Raw genomic sequence first — 17,774 nt, 5'->3', positions numbered from 1 at the left:
TCTGCAAAACACAGGACCGCCTGAGGTAAGCACCAGGGTAGGGAATATACAGCTCTGATTTTGGTGCGGTCTTATCTGTCACAGGTTGAAAGAGGAGAATGCCAGGATGGTCCACGCCAGGCAAGAAACTCTGGGGACGTTAGCAGGCTGACAGGTCTGTCCTGCCTGGGGGAGTTAGGTGAGAGTCAAGGTCCGGCCCAGACGGCTGGCCACCTGTCACCTGGGTTGACTTGCCTTCAAGACATGGCAGAATGCCTGTGGAAACCTGGATTATCTTAAGCATTTGGGCCGGGGGCAGAAGCCTGGGGGAAGAGGAATGGTTTATTGGTTGGTGTCACTGAATGAGGCTGGTGACAAAGAATCCCGGAGAACCTGCCTTGTTGATGGTTACAGTCTTTATAGACCTTACAGAAGAAGTAATTTACATAGTACAGGCTCAGCTGCTCCCAGGCTCAACTGTTCCCTGCCTAAAATGCTGACGGCTCTTCCCGGGACACTTAGGACAAAGGCCAAAATCCTTGCCATGGGTCATAAAGCCTTGCCCGTGTCCCGCCTCTCTCTCTGCTCTGCTCTGTCCTCGCTGCCCTGCAGCAGGGGGGGGGGGGCTTTCAGGTGCCCCAGCTCCCCCCTAGCATTCCCCCTACCGCTGCCGCTGCCCCTTCCACAGCCAACTCGAGTTTCACTACTGCACGAAGCCTTCCTGGTTCCTTCAGGCGCTATCAGCCTCCTAGTTAGACCCTTCACACGAGGAAGACCCGCCATTCGTGTGCGCGTGGACTCAAGCCACATAAGAGGGAGCTTCAGAAATTCGTGGACAAATGAAATCAAAACCCAACTTAAGTTTGGTGCATAAACGTTTGAAATCCGTGCATAGTTGTTATAATACACACTTCCAATGAACTTTTGGAGGGCTCCTCAGATCCGCCACCAGCCTGTTAGCACCATCGGAGTGGGGATTGTGCTTGATCAGAGAGAGAGAGAGAGAGAGAGAGAGAGAGAGGAAGGAAGGAAGGACGGACTACAATGAGTGCTTTAAATGTCTTCCCAGGAAATTATAAGAACTTTTTGTTGATAATTTAAAGATATTTCTTGGGGCCAGCACTGTGGCATAGTGGGTTAAGCCGCTGTCTGTGGAGCTGGTGTCCCATACGGGCACCTGTTAGAGTCCTGGCTGTTCCACTTCCAATCCAGCTCCCTGCTGGTGTGCCTGGGAGAGCAGTAGAGGATGGCCGGAATGCCTAGGCCCCTGCAGCCATGTGGGAGACCCAGATGAGGCTCCTGGCTCCTCCTGGCTCCTGGTTTCGGCCTGGCCCTGACTGTTGTAGCCACTTGTGGAGTGAACCAGCAGATGGAAGATCTCTGTTTCTCCCTGTCTCTCTGTAATTTTGACTTTCTTATAGCACCTTTTCATTGAAAATATTTTTTACACTTTCTCTCTTCTTAATCGGGCTTGAGTTTATGAATTTTGTTGTGCTTTTCAAATAAAAAAGTTTTTGATTCTATTCATTATTCATACTGTTTGTAACTATGTTACAACATTCTCCTGTTCTAATAGGTTTTTCCAGAAAAGAGTTGAGTCTTCAGGTTTTTAGTTGTGCCTTCATAGCATCCAAAAATAAAGCCTTTCAACATTTCTTCCTTTTCAGTATTTCAACCGACTATTTCATGTTATGTCTTATTGCTTTACTGCAGCCTCTAAGACTACATTAACAATAGTGGCAATAGCAAGCCTCTCTCTCTCGTTCCTGAATTTGGTGGCAATGGCTGGCTGCAGTATGTCCCCACTGTGTGTGCTGCTTTGAGAACTCACATCCATCGTTCCCTGAAGGGAGGGAGATACAGGCTGGATGAAAACCACAAGCATCTTGGGAGCTAAGTGAACAACAACAACAAAAACAGAAAAGTGTTTCAAGAAGAAAGGAGGAGCTGTGTCAAACGCTGGGTTGGCCATGTAAGAGCAAGCCTGGGCACTGGGCATCAGATTTAAAACTTGTAGGGCACTGGTGACCTCGCCCAGAGTGGCCTCCGTGAGTGCTGATGCAACAGGTCAAAGAGGCAGTGGGAAGAGAGGGAGTGGAGATGCTGAGACGATGCAAGTTTTGTTTTGCTGGGTCTCGCTGCAGCGTCGGGGCAGCAGATGGAGAACAGGGGAGTCCGAGGAGTCCTTTTTGGTTTGCTTTTTATTTTTTTAAAGATGGGAGAAGTGAAATCGTATTTGAAAGCTTGCTTCTGTTTATGACTACTAGTGAGGAAAAACTGGTGGCCAAAGAGTGGGGAGAACTGGTAGAGAGATGGTCCTGAAGCTGCGAGTGGGATGTGGTAGGCACAAGTGGACAGTGGCCTCATAGGAGCAGAGAGGAGACAGGTGTCGGGAAGGGGCCATTGGAGTCAGCCCTGGTTTCCTGTTCTCAGCAGGCTCAAGCATTTCCTAGGTGAGCCTGGTGACCACCAGGTCTGGAACCAGCAGGCAGGCACCAGAACCAGGCAGCACCTTGATCTCGTCTCTTGTGGCTGAGGGTGGCAGAGTGGGCCCTCAGCTCCGGCCCTTTGGTCAGGCCCAGGCTGGGAGAGTAGCCGCAGACCTGTCTCGTCTTCCTGACAGGACATAAGAGAAAAGAGAGGAGAGAAAGGGGAGAGGAGGAGGGGTGTGTGTGAGAGAGAGAGAAGGAGAGAGAGATGTCAAACGTACCACCCACGTGAAGGACAAGGGCCAGGTACAGTGTCCTTGGCCCTGATGTCAATGTCCCCTTGGAGCAGAAGGGGTGGGGCAGGAAAGCAATGTTTAATAATCGGTCACCTCCCCTCCTCCACCAAGATCTGAATCAAAATGGTAAAACCAACAAAATTGGTAGCTGCAGTTACACGAGATGGATTTGTTCAGCACAATGTTTTTTTGTTTGTTTTTTGTTTTTTTGTTTTTTTTTTAATTTAACAGGCAGAGTTAGACAGTGAAAGAGAGAGACAGAGAGAAAGGTCTTCCATCCGCTGGTTCATCCCCCAAATGGCAGCCATGGCCGGCGCTGCACCGATCCGAAGCCAGGAGCCAGGTGCTTCTTCCTGGTCTCCCATGGGGTGCAGGGCCCAAGCACTTGGGCCATCCTCCACTACCTTCTCAGGCCACAACAGAGAGCTGGACTGGAAGAGGAGCAACCGGGACAGAATCTGGCGCCCATAAGGATGCCGGCGCTGCAGGCGAAGGATTAACCAAGTGAGCCACGGCACCAACTCCAGCACAATGTTTTCTAACATCAGATCTAAATACCCCAAGCAAGGTGGGCATGGTGCTTATGTGCTCAATGCGTGGCCCCCTCGCCCTGTCCCTGGGTCCTCCAGAGGCAGTGCAGGTGCTGCACCTCTGTCCCCACCACCGCACACAGCTGGGGGGCCCAGAGGCAGAGAGCCATGCTGCTACACACCCCCCACAAGTGAAAAAGGAAGCGCTAAAGCAGGGAGACCCCCCCTCAGCTATTTCCTGCTGAGTGACACCCACCTCCGCCAGCTGTATCTTTGAGCCTCCCCTAGGGAGTAAGAAGCAGGCCTGTCTCGTCTCCTGACAGCAGCACCCACAGGAGGAGGACACCCCATGGCACACACGTGACAGAGAGTGCCTAGCTAGACTCCCTGCTTGCATGCCTTCTCCGCCGGCGGGATTCGATAATGGACTCGGATATTAAAATGCGTATTTCATAGTCTCTTGTCCCACCATTTGGAGGAGGGCCATTCACTAGGCAGGGGCCATTCAGTCATGCTCATCGCACAGGGAAAATCCTGTTTTCCATGGCCAAATGGAAGGGAGAAGAGATTATCTCACGTGGCCAGGCCCAGGGGCTCCCAGGAGCAGTGTCCAGACCGGAGCTAAGTACCCAGCAGGAGACTCCTCTACCCCCGTGTGGTCTCTGCACTGGGCCTCAGCAGCTCCTCCCTGCGCTACTGGTGGGCTCCCCACCACACACTGGCCCTTCTTGTCTCTTTTGCATAAAGTACGCATCCTAGGGGCCTCTTTCTCTTCCTGTTATAAAAATGAATAAATCAACGCCAAGCATTTCAGATTTATGCATATGCACTGACTTGGTAATACTTATTTGTAATGAAAATTAAGGGAGTAAACTGTTCCCAGTTGGGTGTGGGGAGGACACAGGGGAATGTCTGACACAGAGGTGTGCACAGTGGCGGTCCCAGGCTCCCTCCTTAGCCCAGCCTGTGTCAGGCGACCGAGGCTCAGACAACCACAGTGCCTAACTTAGCAGGTAGACCTAATATAATATATCATCCGGCCCTACAGGAACCTGGACGCCTCTCTGTGTGCTATACACAGCTGTAATAATTACAGCCGACACTTATTCCCCCTCATAGGGGCGTCCCGGGGCTGACCACTGGATGCATTTTCCAAAAGGACCCACGATGTGTAATTTCGATGGCTTTGGCCACGTGACAATCAGCATCGCTGTATGGATTCGCATTAATTCTTTCAATAATTATTGAGCTCCTCCCAAGAACCTGGGGTTGCACAGGCTCTGGGGACCACGCAGAACCAACCCCAGCGCACCACTGACCCTATGGCGGGTCAAAGTTCAGTTCCCACTGGGGATGCTTTGGGGCCGGCAGAAAGGAGGGCTCCTGGGCAGCCAAGGCCACTGGTGACCTCCCTACTGTCCTGTTCTTTCTCTGCCCAGCAAAGCAGGTTCTCGACGCTCCCAGGGGGACACACGCGTTCCAGCGAGGCATGTCCGCGGTGCGCACCGCTCTGGGCAGGCTGGAAGGCAGCACACAAACACGAGTTATTCCCAAAGTTGTGGCTTCAGAGGCTTCTCCTGTTCCAGCTCTCAGATTGCTGGTTTCCTCCAGTTCGTTTTCCTGGGGTCGGGTCGGGCACAGGAGGCCAGAGGCACAGCCCAGGCAGCCCGCTCTGAGCAGGGGGGCGGGCTCGGATTCCGCACGTGCGCTGCGTGCCCCTCAACCTCGGCCATGCGCCCCCTCCCGCCGACGCGGGGCTCGGGGGCAGTCCGGTCCCCGCGGTCCCCTCTCCTCTACCCTCTGACCTCCGCTACGGACACGCGGGGCTGACCCCGCGGCGAGGCCCAGGTTCAGAAGGACCCCGCTTCCTGCCTTTCTCTGCCCCACTGGACACAGCCTGGACAGAGCCCGAGGGCACCCCTCTCCCGGGGCAGGAGTGAGGACTCCGGGGAGCGGGAGCCCAGGCGGCAAGGCCGGGCAGCCCGGGAAGCGGGCTCCGCGCAGGGGACGCGCGCGCCCGACTGCCCAGGTGGGGCGGCCTCCGTCCGAGGCGCGGGGTCGGAGGAGGCCCGTCTACGCGGCTCGCGCCCGGCCTCGGAACAGCGCGGCTGAGCGGCCCGGAGGCTGCGGGAGGGAGGAGCGGGGCGCGCGCGGGCGGCGGCAGCCCCGGCCGCCCAGGGCCCGGCTCCCCCGCGCCGCCGCAGCAGGTGGGGGCCCGGCGGGCCGGGGGCGGGGCCCGGCTCGGGGCGGAGCCGCCGCGGCGCGGGCGGGGGACCCGGCCCGAGCCCGAGCGGGAGCCGCGAGCCGGGCTGTCGGGGCGCCCGCGGGAGCTCGCCGCGCGCCGGGGCTGGGACCGGCCAGGCCGAGCGCGCCGGCGCCGTGGCCGCAGACAAAGGCGCTGCTCGCGCCCGGGCCGCCGCGCTCCCGGGCTCTGATCGGTGAGTGGCTCCCCCTGCGCCTCTCGGAGTTCCGCGGGCTCCGGTGCAGCTGGGGGGCGAGGAAGCAATGATACTTCCCGCTCTCCCCGCACCCCCTGCCCACCTTACCCGTAAGCCCCCCAAGGCCAGGCACGCCCCAAACTGGCGAGTTTCCGAGCGGTGACCTCTTCCTCGGCGGACCGCGCGCGGGTGTCGTCCCCGGTCTCGGGTTTGCTTGGCAGGGTTGTCCGCTGGGCGCCCCCGGGGTGTGCCTCGGGGAGGAGGACTGCGGGGCTGGGCGCCGCGAGGAACCCCACCCCCGGGGGCAGAGCCGCGCGTTTGGGGGTCTCGGAGGGCAGATTCGGGTCTTCGTGGCGGGGTCTGCCCCAGTGCCCTGTCATCGCCCCCTCCAACCTCCTCCCAGCGACCCCCGCCCCAAACCGAGGCGCCCACTCCGGGGGTCCTGTGTCCCCTGGAGAGCGGAGAGGGAGTGGGCCCGGGCGCTTCCCCGGTGCGGTGCGTTGATCCCGAGCCCGAATGTGCGGGGCCGGCGGGCGGGCGGGGCAGGCAGCGGCGGGGCTGGAGCCCCCTGCACGCCCGGGCTGGCGCCCCCAGCCCCCTCCCCGCCGCTCTCCATCCGAGAAGCCTCCCGAAGCCTCGCGGCTCCTGCTTTTGTTCTACCGGCTACTCTCCGGAATCGAAGAAGCCTGGGTGGGCGGATGCCCCGGAAGGGGGCTGCGGTGGGAGTGCCAGGTGCGGCCCCGAAGTGATAATTGGAGGCGGCGGCCGTTTCCCGGTCCCGACCCGGGGGCGACCGGGGGGATCCCGGTCGCTGATCGATTCCCGGAGCGGGCAGCGGGTCCGCGGCGTCCCGAGTGAGCGCGGTGCCCTCCGCGGCCGCGCACTGTCACGCGCCTCTCCCGAGGTCTGGGAAGCGCTACCTTGAGACAAGAATTTCCATTCATGGATTTGTGCCTGGGACTTGATTAATGTCACCCGGCTCGGGTTCTCTAAGGAGCGGGTGTCCGCTACTCCTCCATTTGAGAGTCGTTTCCTGGGGACCTACTATGTGCAGGGCAGCTTAATTTGAAAGAGACTTCACCGAGCACCTGCTGTGGGCAAAGTGGATACTCTACAAACTTTTCAGGTTCATCTATTAAGCACCTACTATGCGCAGCTGCTATGCCCTAACTTTCTCAATTTAACAGATACTGGTTGAGTACCTACTGGGTTCAAGGCATCTGCACTGTTTGTTGTGACTGCTGGAGGGTCTCCAGTGTACTGGGAGGGGGGGGTGCCCGGGATTATGAAAACAAGGGAGAGAGGACAGCGTGTCTCATCCTGGAGTCTTCAACTCCTTTCCCTTTAACCTTTGGGGGCTGCTTGTTGTGTGGCTAGGAAGTGCTAGTCCCCTCCACCCCAAGGTTCCTTCTGTGTCTGAGGGTTTGCCAGACCAGAGCAGGGCAGAAGAATGGCACGTCCTGTGCTGGAACCTCTTTCCCCTTGGGTTGCCTGTGAATATGTCAATGAAACTGACAGGGAAAAAGTTACTGTGCGTGGTGTATTTATTGCTCAACTTAAGTTTTTATAGGTATCCTATGTGTGTGTGTGTATATATATATATATACACACATATATACATGTATATGTATATATGATGGTTCTTAAATCTATGTTATCTGGATAAATATGGATCAATATGAGATGAAAAAATTCTATATAGTGTCAATATTTATAATGCACTGGACATTGATTCCTTTGAAACTATTTAAACATATATGTATATATGTATATATATATAGGGCATTGGGACATAAGGGGTAAAACAAACAACAACAAACCCCAAAACAAAAATAACCAGATGGTTCCTGTATACAAAGCCTTGCTATCACAGGGAAGCAAGCCCAGGTTAACAAGGCACAGCTCTCACGTTCCAAGAGATGGGGACTGCATGGTGGGGACAGAAAGAAAGGAGGACAGAGAGCCGAGCCAGGAGTGAAGCGACGGGGCTGGGGAGAGGGAAGCGCTGAGACAGGCCCCGCTGGCTCTTCCTGCCACCAGCTCCAAACAGCACCAGGGGTGTTGGGCCGAGAATGCCTTTAAAATCCTGTCTCTGCCTCCAGGGGTGGGGACCTGGGGTTGGACGCGTGGTCTCAGGCTGCTTCCTGCTAAGGAATTTCATGACCTTGCTCCTCTGGCAATCTTGGCATCTTCCAGAGACACACTGCAATGCCTGCATTGGCCAGAAAATTGTAGCCCCTCTATCTGTTGGCAAGCGCTTGAGCACTTAGAATGCTGCATAGGTTGTGAGCAGGGGAACACGGTCCAAGGCAGGTAGTCCTTGTCCAAAAGGAACAGTCAGAGTTCGTGAGATAAACTCATACATTGCCAACCTGGGCAGCATCTATGAGAAGCTAGGAACAGATTCCTCCTGGAATTGAGCGTCAGAGAGAAACCTTCTGACCTCAGGGAACTGTGGTTTATCTTTTATCAAGCATTGGAGAACTCTCTTTGCCTTGTATGTTTATCTTTTCACCTTGGCCTCCAGCAATTCCTGGTAACAGCTTTACCCCAGCTGGGTACAATGATTTTTTTTTCCTTCCTAAATTCTTACTGATCTCCCTTTTAAGCTCTCTTTAAACGACCTTATATTATTATTATTATTATTTTTGCTGTGACCTCAAAAACCCCCTCAGATCTTTTCTGAAAGTAGGCCCATTGTAAAAGACTAGAAGACATGGCCGGCATTAGATGAATGGACTTGGAGGCCGGGTACTTGTTAATGAGAAAAACCCAAAGGCACCTTCAGGCATTCACGGAGAAAGCAAGGTGGCCTTGCAAGGTGAAATAGGATTCAGATGGCAGACGTGTGAGCAAAGGTGTCGAGCTCTCCAGGAATTTGGGGGACCTGGAAGTTTCCATTCACTCCACAGGCAAGTGTTGCCCGAAGGTTTCGCGCGTGCGGGACGGTGCTGGGTGTCAGGTGGGGGAATCAGCAGCATGCCACAGCTGGCGAGGACCCTGTCGCCTGGTCCAGCTGCCGAGTGGCCCTGCATCCCTACCATTCTTTCGAGCATTCCTGGAGTGTTTTCACCTGGGCTGAACTTGACTGGCATCTTCTGCCAGGCCAAGAATGCAACTCCTTTTCCTCTCTGTGTCCTTCCCTCCCTGGAGGCTCTGGGAGAAGGGATCGGTAGAGGGGGTGACCCTGGACGCCAGTGCCCCCCCCCCCCCCCCGTCCCTCCTTGTCAGCTGTCCTTGCCTTCGCTCTGCCACTTCCGGCTGGTCAGCACCTTTCACTGAACGAACCCCGTCTCAGGGGAAAGTCAGTCTGCCCTCGGTTGCTTTCTGTTGCCTGTGACTGAAGGTCCTTGCTTTCTCTCTTCCAGGGGTCTTTGCTCTTTAAGCCTTATTATGGCACGGAAGGCTGTGCCCACCATGAGAGAGAGAGAGGATATCAGACACAAGTGGGGGTTGGAGGTCAGAGGGGAGGCAAAGTGCCTTTCCTGGCGCCCCTGAAATGATGCCGGCACCTCCTTATGCAGCTGCTGTTGGCCAGGGTCCTTGCAGCCCCGTGATAGGAATGCAGAGCCTTCATTGGCTTGGATCGTGGTGTGCGGGCTGATGGCAGACGGTAGCGCCCCGCGGGCCACCTTCCACCTGGCCTTCCCAGACTCCACGCGGAGGTTCGAAGGCTTCACATCCGCCAGAGGGAATCCTTGCTTCTTGCCTTTCCAGGCCGTCATTCCAGGGCAAGTGTTGTCAGCCTCATTGACCAGATGAGTCTCTGTTAGGGAGAGCACCCGGTGTATCCCAGGATGTTTGACAACATCCTTGCCCTCCTCTAATTAGATGCCAGTGGCACCTGCCTTCTCCTCTCTCCCTAAGGTGTGCCAACCCAACAGGTCTCCAGACCTTGTCAAGTGTTGCCCCTGGGGAGCAAAGTCATCCCTGATTGAGAACCGCTAGACTTCGGCTGTAGCACATTGTATAACTAAGCCCACTTTTCTGCCAGATGCCTGATTCAATAAAGGTGATTTAAAAGATGCGTAGTTGACTTTGTGGAACTTTTCTTTTTTTTTTTTATCTTTATTTATTTATTTTTTTTGACAGGCAGAGTGGACAGTGAGAGAGACAGAGAGAAAGGTCTTCCTTTGCTGTTGGTTCACCCTCAAATGGCCGCCGCGGCCGGCGCGCTGCGGCCGGCGCACCGCGCTGATCCAATGGCAGGAGCCAGGTGCTTTTCCTGGTCTCCCATGGGGTGCAGGGCTCAAGCACTTGGGCCATCCTCCACTGCACTCCCGGGCCACAGCAGAGAGCTGGCCTGGAAGAGGGGCAACCAGGACAGAATCCGGCGCCCCGACCGGGACTAAGAACCCAGTGTGCCGGCACCGCAAGGCGGAGGATTAGCCTAGTGAGCTGCGGCGCTGGCCGGAACTTTTCATATAAAAAATTTCAGCATGTGAAATACGTATCCTTTGCTGGACCACACATTCTAATCTGGTCATCATATCCAGGTCATCTTTGGAGGAAAATTATTTAAAAAAAATCTCAAATTCCTCCCCTAGTCCCTGGCTGACACATGGACCAAAAGTGTGGGTGGCAGACTTGGCCTTCTGTCACTCCCACAGGCTCATCCCCACCTGCTGCTGGGGGCTTTGTGGGGGGCTTTGAGTGGAAGTTGTGTTAGCTGCTGGTGAAAGATCATCTGAGAAAGGCCCTGGGGGTGACTGACACTGCGTCTACAAGCCTAGGAAACTCGGGACTTCCAGGAACTTTTCCTCCCTCCTTCTCTTCCTTTTTATTTCGTCACGGTTTCTTTGCTGTGCTCACTGGGAAGCTTGGTTCAAGTAACTCCATGTACTACTGCTCACAGGAGGCAGAGTAAGGCTGATCCATCTTGAGAGAGAAGCGTGAGTCACCGGCTGCTCTCCCTGCCCCTAACTTCTCCATCTGCGCCCACCACGCCATCCTGGTCACAGGTGCAAAGCAGATCTCTCTCCCTACCTGGAAGAGGCCAATTACTGAGGCTTTTCCCAATCAGACAGGTGACCTGGCAGAGAAAGCAGGTGCAGGAGTGGTATTTGGAGCCCCACTAGTCATCTGCACTTGACTTCTTCCTTCTCATCCATCCTGTCCTGCAAGGACCAAGGCCGGTGATGAAGGGGGCAGATGCTGTCTGGCCCAGCTGTTCGGGAGTGAAAGCATAGACTGTATTGTAGCTGATGAGGGTTTCTTGCACTCAGCCCAGGCCCTCGACATTGTCCTGTGGCAAGCAGGATTCTCACTGATGACCAAAAAGCAGACTTTTTCATCCACAGCCATTCCTGGGAGGCTGAACGACCCGGGGCAGACTCAGGCCTCAGGGCTTCCTTTCCTGGGGGCTCTTCTTGACCCTGACCTTTCCAGTAGGGTCCCTTGCAGACCTCGGAAGCCGTGTTTCCGCGGGTGTGGTTTCAGGGTCAGCAGCCAAGTGGATTTCCCCCTACCCTGCCCCAACTCTCCCAGATGCTTCCCACCCCGCCCCCGCTGTCATGAAGCCAGAGTTTTAAGTGGGGGAAATGGTAGTTTTGAGCACCCTTCCCCTCGGGGCTATCCCCTCAGAAAAGCTCTGTCTGCCCAGGGCACCGTGGGTCCTCTCTCTCTCTCTCTCTCTCATCAGATGTGCAACCACTGGGAGAATGCAGCAGGTGTCTGGTCTTTGGGAAGGGCCTGGATTGGGGTGAGGTTGTCTCCACCAACTTTTGTGTGGCCACTCCTTACTATGGAGCCTTTTGTGTACTTCCCAGTGATTTATCCAGCTGGTTTTTGTTTTTGTTTTTGTTTTTTTAAAATGTTAACTTTACAGGATTACATGCAAAGGAAGCTATGTGTATATCTACGTGTAGTTTTATATGTATATATAAATATATATATATAAAAGTTAGTCTTCCATATTGCTAGAAATAGAAAGCCTCCAATTAAATTTTAATAACCATCCATAAAGGAGAGAAATCTGCCATTGATCTCCTTGGAAGACATGATAATGACTTAATTAATTCTGAAGAGGCAGATCTTCTATTCTCCTGGAAAATGTGCCCCTTCTATGATAATTTTTGGAGGTAGAATGTCTGGAAAGTCCTACCAGCCATAAGAATTCATGAACCATGACGTGTGAAAACTCTGCAGCCTGAAATGATGTAAATTAATTCCTCCAGCATGAATCACTTTAAGTACAAGCCCAAATTTATTTATCAGCAACTCGGGCTCTTAGGCCGATTTTTCTAAAGAGGTGCTCGTGTAGTTATTTGAGATCCACCAGGGCCATTTTCCGTATTTCTTCTGTCAGATTTTCCATTTATTGCGATTTGAATTTTTTTTCCCAGCTGTTTAGAGACCGGCTTGTCTGCTAGGAAGAGGTGGTATGCTGCAATTTAATACCATGATGCGGGAGCCATGGGGAGCGCAAAGTGAGCTGAACGAACTCCTGTAGGGACCAAGAGGTTGTGCGTGCTGGGTTTTTTACCCAGTGCCCGGTACTTTTAAGAGGGGCTCAGAAAAGTAAAGTCTTAGAGCTCTCTCTGCAGGAAAACAAAACAACAAAACCAAAAAACTAAGAGACAGGGGAGTTCGGAAATCTGCAGCGATTTTTCTTGGAGGATAAGGGAGATGATGGGAGTCAATCGCTTAGGAAGAGGAAGTGAGAAACAGAACAAGAGGGAGACGAAGGTGGGCTGCCACGAGCTCTTCAGGCTGGAGAAAGGAAAATGGAAAATTGCTCGTGCGTTAGTGACTCTATGGTTCCGACACCTGCAGGTGGAGGAATCCAAGAGGGTTTTCAGGACCTGTCCATCGGCTGCGTAATAAAGCCAGCGACGTCGTGTATGCCAGCCTTAGGGCCTACGGAGTGAGGAGGGGGCTCTGTACCGCGAGTGAGAACACATCTGGTCAACAGCTAGGGTTTCACTGCGTTTGGCCACCTACGCCACCCGGAAATCACAGCGCAACCATGTCAGGGTTACGGGAGTGTCCAAAGAACCCGGAATGCCCAGCTTTTTAATGCTAACAGTTTCTTATAAGCCCTTCCATGTCTTGTTTCCTACCAATGGCTTTTACTGAGCACCTATACGCGGACGCTAAAGTTGCCTTGCTCGTTAACCTGGGGGCTGTACCCTGGGCAGCACAGTAGACTCCTCAGAACAGCGCTGGGACACTTCGGACACCCAGACCATTGCGCTGAAACCCACGGCTGCGATCTTGCTCACGGCCCCGCTCCGTTGTGTCTGCGGCGACCCGAGTGGCACATCTGCCTGTCACACTCTTGTCGTGCCGCACGTCGTCCCTTAGGGAAGAACTACCAGCCGCTGGCTGCCGCCAAATTCAGGTCCTCAGCCGTCGCTTGAGCCTTCCGTGAATTCTGTCCAGCCCAGCAAGTGCCTGCCCAGGGCCTTCCGGCCGCAGCAGCTCAGGGCGAGAGCGCCCCTCCTCCCCCGGAGCCCTGCGCACCTGTTGCCTGGTTTCCTGTGTTCCCTGGGTGGTAGTGCTTTAGTCCTGGGGGAGTCTTCCTGCGTCTGGCCCCCGGGGGAATGCAGGTGTTTTCAACCGTGGAGCGGCTCAGCCATCCTGGAAAAGGGGCCATGGCCAGGCAGCCCCTAACTCGGCAGAAGCTGAGTCGCCGCTCCTGGGTTTTGAAGGTTTTAGGGCAGTGGGTCTAGAAGTTGAGTGTGCATCAAAGCCACCTGGAGCTTAACGCCAGATTGCCAGGGAAGTTCCGGTTTCTGACTCAGGAGGAGGTGTGGCCCAAGAATGGGCATTTCTTTATTTTTATTTATTTGAGAGGCAGAGGAAAGGAGGGGGAGAGAGAGAAAGAGAGAGAATCGCCTGTCTGCTGGATCACTCCCCAGCGCTCTACCGTGACCAGGACTGGGCCCGGATGAAGCCAGGAGCTGGGAACTCAATGCAGGTCTCCTTCATGAGTGGCAGGGACTCTACTTGAGCCATCACAGCTGTCCCGCTGGGTCAGCACTGGCAGGCAGCTGGGGCAGGGCATGGAACCCAGGCACTCTGATACGGGATGTGGGCACCCCAAGCCGTGTCTTAATAGCTGGGCCAGAACCTGCCCCAGAACTTACAGTTCTAACACCTTTCCGGGTGGTGCTGACTTTGTTGGTCTGGGAACTACCTTTTGAGAAATTTTAGGGGGATTGAAATGACCTCTCAGCTATTAGATGAATGGGTTGATTGTTTTAGATTATCCAGTGCCTAATACATCATAGGCATTGAGCTATAAGAGAAAGAGGAAGGTGTGGTTATTCCGAGATGCAGCTGTCTAGGGCCAGAGTGAGGGACCAGTGAAGAGCTGGCCACAGTACCGTTCCGTTGGTGCTCTGTAGAGGGCGCACTTGCGGCTTCCATGGAACACACCTGGGCAGGAGGAGTGTGGCTAGAGGCTTCCAGGAGTTTGCTGGGGGGAAGATGAGGGGCAGGACCCCAGGAGCAGCTTGGGCGAGGGTTAGAGAGAACACAGACAGGCCTTGCGTGGGGACCACCTGTGGCTAGGGTGAGCGGAGTAGCATTTGATGGGGGAGGGGGACCTTAGAGTAGACTGGCAGGTGGAGGCCCATCACGGGGCAGAGGCGCCTGGGCTGATCTGCAGGCTGCAGTGGTCGTCGAGAGCAGTCAGCAGGTGAGAAACGTGATCAGATTTGCTTGCTCACTACCTACCAGCTGGAAGAGGGACTGGAGGGAAAATGCACCTGCGGGAGACACAGGACACGGTCACAGGAGCCCGCATGGGACACAATGAGGCCGCCAGGGACCTTGGCCTTGACTTCATCTCGTCCTTGCATCACCCTCTGCCTCTGCTCAGGACATTAAACTTCTCAACTCCTGTGGTGCTCTTAGGGGAGCCGCAAGCACTCATTCCCTGCTTCCTCTACCCAAATACTGTTGCTAAAGGGAAGAGAAGTCGGGGGCAGCCTGGGGGCAGGTGAGCTTCAGCGCAAGCAGCTGAGGGGCATGTGAGGACGGGAGTGGGCCGGTCCCACCTCCTCCGCCTAGGTGAGGTGGGGAGGGACTGCCCTCTGCCCACTGCGTGGGCACTGGGGAGCTCCATGAGTTTCTTTTTGGTGCACGTTCCCGCCTTCTGGGAACAGATTACAAGGTGCCCCCTGGCAACCACATTTCCCCACCATCAGGCCTGGTCCCCTTCATGTTTGGGGTGCACTCGGGGCAGCCTCAGGATGACTAGTGCGGGCAGTAGGGCTATCCCAGACAGGAAGACCCACCCTGTGACCCCCCACCCCAGTTGCAATCCAGTTGTGCATGGAGACAGTTAAGAAGGAAGCTACAGCAGACCGATGGCTGCGTAGGGACAAGTGCAGAAGGTGTTAGGGAGGGGACTGAGTTCTCATCTATCCCTGGCCCCCCGTAAAAGAAATCAACAATGATGGATCTCACTTGTGGTACTCCTCACTTCAGTCTGGTAATGAAAATTTGATTTGTGGTTTCCTCTCCTAGGGCTCTTCATCCCACAGTAATTGATACGTCTCCAACAAGTGGCCCTTGAGGAAATCAATTCTGGCAGCCGTCATAGCACCCAGGGAGCCCACCTCCCCTGTGGCTGGCTCCCCTTCCTCCCCCAGGCTGTGGGGTTTCAGCGGTGGCTGGGTTAGGGGCTCGCTGTGAATCTGCAGCAGGGCTCACATGGAGGAGGTTGATGCCTGCATCAGCAAGCGGAGTCTCCAGGTTTCTAGGTCACCTTTGTCAGGTGCCTTTGCTGCTGCAGACCAACAAGGTAGATGTGGAGTAGGTGGCAGGACGGGGAGCTGGCAGCCGCCTCGGGTGGGAGGGCGGGCCGGAGCAGAAAGTGGAGGGGCGACCACTGTCCATGTTGGCCCTGGCCAGGGGACCAGATGCGAATTGAAGGCCTTGCCCAGGGCCGTGCCACACGTCTTGCTAATGACATCCTCGCTAGGATTCTCCTGCTAGGGGCTGCTGCAGGGAGACTGGCATCAAGCTTTGCTGGCTAAGGCACAGCTGCCCTTCTCCTGGATCCGTCTACTGTTTGTTTCTGAAAGAAACTTGCCCGAAGTGGGTAACGTCTTGGAATTCTGTTCCTTGGGTCATTTGATGGAGTTCTGCCTCCTCTCTCTCTTCCATGGTGTTTCCTGTCAGCCTGCTGTCTTGGAACAGCTCTGGAATAGAAACTGTCCTGTTCTCTAGTAAGGTTAGCTGTGCCAGTCCTTACCTCCTCAGGTGCTTTGTAAAACCTTACGGACGAGAACTCTAACCTATGACAGAACTCCTTTTATTCCCTTCCCTTGCTTCCCACAGTAGCTGTTGTGTCATTGGATGCTTGACGGGGCTGCCTGGACTTCTCTTGGCTCTGAGTCAACTCATTATCTCAGCACCTGCCTCTCCAGTGTCCATCAGCTAGAGCGCATGCCTGTCACCGTGTACGCACGCGGTAGGACTGCCTGATGCATTTGTTCATGCTGCAGATCTGGGAGCAAGGTAGGTCTCATAGTTTGCGTTCATTCTAGGTCCTCTGAACAGCCCGCTGGTGCTGTCACTTTAGAACGTGGGCAAGCAGAAGGTCTTGGTTATCTGCCCCTGCATAACGATTCCACAGTTCAGAAGCTTAGAACAGCAAGGATTTATTATCTTTCAGTTTCTCTGGGTCAGGAATTGGGAAGAAGTTCGCCTGGGTGGTTCTAGCTCAGGATTTCTCATGAGGTGGCGGTCAAGGGCAGCCTGGGGGCGGGTGTCGGCCATGGCTAGAGGTGTCTGAAGGTTTGTCTTGTGCTGGAGGCTTCTCTCCTGAAGTCGTCAGCTGGCTGTTGGCTGGAGGCCTCCGTTCCTGTCTGTGCAGGCCTCTGTGTGGCACACCACATGGCAGCTGGCTTCCCCAGAGCCCAGTGACCCAAGAGAGAGCAACCAGGAAGTCGCTGTGCTGTGTGTGACCAGGCTCTGGAATTGTACACTGTCATTCTCATTTCCTTGTGTCCATTAGAAATGCGTCACGAGGGGCAGGTGCCGTGGTGCAGTGGGTTAAGCCGTCTCTCGTGATGCCTGCGTCCCATATCATATTGGCAGTTTGAGTTCTGTCTCCATTTGCCATCCAACTTCCTGCTAATGCATCTTGGGCAGCAGTAGATGATGGACCAAGTGCCTGGGCCCTGTCACCCACGTGGGAGACCCAGATGGAGTTCCTGGCTCCTGGCTTCAGCCTGACCCACCCATGGCTATTGCATGTATTTGAGGACTGAACCAACAGATAGATCTATCTCTCCATCTCTCCATTTATATATATATATATATATATATATATATATATATATATATATAGATGCTTGAAGGGTTCTGATATAATTGGTTAGGAATATGGTCCACAGCTACACTGGCATTTAAAAACACTTCATGGGATTCTAGTGTTCAGTTCAGGCTGTGAACAGCTGGCTTAGATTTTATGTCAGTTGTCTTTCTATGGCCCTTGATAGCACTGTTCCTAATTTGCCACTGGACAGGTTCATCCAAAGCTGGGCCTTGAGGACGATTCCTGTCTTCCAGTGTATTCTCTGCTAGGGAGGAACGGGGCCTTTCCATTTCTCGTCCCGCTCTCTCGCCCTCACTTCTAGCTCTGTGTGTGATAGTGGATTATAGATCACGTCTGGTTATTCCCACGGAGAAAGCCGAATGCTACCTGAAAGTCCCCTACAACATGCAGAATTCTGTAATCTCGCCTGCATTGCTACCCCAGACAGTGCCCCAGGGTGCGGTTCTCGTCTCCATGTCTACCTTTGTGCATAGGCTGTCCTTGCTCAATACTGGGCTTGGTGAGAGAGTGTGACCGTTTCAGCAGTGGCCAATACCATCGCTGGAAAACACGCAATTACTGTTACAATTACTGTAGTAACAGGAGCGCCTTACATCCGTTCTTGAGAGACTTGGATGGAAGAATTTGTATTTGGTGTATTTGGTGTAAATGAAGCTTTAAAAAATCTCATTCATGACACTTGTTTTCTGTGTTGGGACATAATTTCTGAGCAAGTTTTAATTGACATTGGTTTGTCACGGCTGCCAGATTTGGCTAGATCAACTTAACTAAGAGACCTTCAGTAATTACCAGCTGTCATATTTTAA

The 17,774-nt window shown here is 54.2% G+C and overlaps 1 protein-coding gene across 3 annotated transcripts in view; it reads left to right on the top strand.

Moving 5' to 3' along the window:
• The first annotated feature begins 5,514 nt into the window (after positions 1-5,514).
• The window catches only part of MAPK4 (mitogen-activated protein kinase 4), a 130,496-nt gene continuing 118,236 nt past the window's right edge, over positions 5,515-17,774 (top strand). The window contains exons 1-2 of one of the 3 annotated variants that reach the window (XM_051851941.2): positions 5,515-5,672; positions 15,966-16,145. The gene's annotated coding sequence lies outside the window, so the exon portion shown is untranslated. The remainder of the gene's footprint in view (positions 5,673-15,965; positions 16,146-17,774) is intronic. The other 2 variants (XM_051851942.2, XM_051851940.2) reach the window with 2 other exon arrangements.

Source organism: Oryctolagus cuniculus, chromosome 10 (assembly GCF_964237555.1).
Source record: "Oryctolagus cuniculus chromosome 10, mOryCun1.1, whole genome shotgun sequence".
Classification (NCBI taxonomy): domain Eukaryota; kingdom Metazoa; phylum Chordata; class Mammalia; order Lagomorpha; family Leporidae; genus Oryctolagus; species Oryctolagus cuniculus.
This window is presented reverse-complemented; position numbering and strand designations above follow the sequence as displayed.